Here is a 1,229-nt window from a genome sequence, read left to right as displayed (position 1 = left end):
GCCTCAAGTGATCCTCCTGCCTCGGCCTCCCAAAGTGCTGGGATTACAGGCATAAGCCACCACAACCTGTCAGATTTTTTTTTTTTTTTTTTTTTGCATATGGTTCTCATATCCTCAAAGATTATTACCCACCTTCAGAGATCGCCATTGGCAAAGTCAGAGATGCAGTTGTTTTCATGAGTCAGTAACTTATGGAGGAGACTTGAAGGTTTCATTTATTTTGGAAATTAGAATTAGAGGTTATGGCCCTGCTTATTTGTTTTCTTGCTTACCTCAAGGTGCAGAATGCTTTTATGTCCACTGGATGTGAAGTGCTCTCTTATTCAGAGTTGAGGCAGAGAAACTTAGTGTGGTGGCTCCTGCCTATAATCCCAGCTACTCCCCAGGCTGAATTCAGCAGGATGACTCCTTGAGCCCTGGAGTTCAAGGCCATCCTGGGCAACAAAAGGTGTGAGACCCTTGTCTCACAAACAAACAAACAAAACAAACAAACCAAACAAAGTTGAGGCAGAGTACAGGTGTCTGTTGTTTTCACACATCACACACACTACCAGGAATTCTATGGAGACCCAGCCAGTGGCTGTTAGCTATGAATCTGACCAAGAACCTGGAAAAGGCCAAAGAGGTTCCGATTTTTCCTCTTCTCAGAAGGGTAGAGAATCAGTGCGTTTACTGGCTCATCAGTCTTTCTCTTTATCCTGATTTCTTTGACTGACTCCTTCAGGAAGGATAGCCTATGTGTCGGAGCTAGACTATACGGGTGCAATTCCTGACTCCACCTGTTCTACGGTGAGCAGGCCTGTGCAAACCTACCCCCAACGGCGGAGGGAGCTGAAAGGCCAGATAAAGAGGCAGACACGCCCAGTTTCTCAGCAAAAAAGCATTTAACAAGAACTTAAAAGCAGAAGCCATGTCCCAGGCATCTGCAAGATGGTGGATCCCCTTGCTGTTACCCCAACCCAGACCCAGGGCTTATATACCGTAGGGAAAGGGTATCCGTGCTTCAGAAGGGATGTGTAAGACAATTGAAGCTGACTCCTCAGGGAAAGGCAAGAACGCTACCTGCATCATAGCCTATTGAAGGGGTGGCCTGCCCCTCCACACCTGTGGGTGTTTCTCGTTAGGTGGAACGAGAGACTTGAGAAAAGAAATAAGACACAGAGACAAAGTATAGACAAAGAAAAGCGGGGGCCCAGGGGACCGGCGCTCAGCTTACGGAGGACCCACGC

This window comes from Mandrillus leucophaeus, unplaced genomic scaffold (assembly GCF_000951045.1).
Source record: "Mandrillus leucophaeus isolate KB7577 unplaced genomic scaffold, Mleu.le_1.0 Scaffold568, whole genome shotgun sequence".
In the NCBI taxonomy this organism is placed as follows: Eukaryota; Metazoa; Chordata; class Mammalia; order Primates; family Cercopithecidae; genus Mandrillus; species Mandrillus leucophaeus.
Note: the sequence above shows the minus strand (reverse complement) of the source record.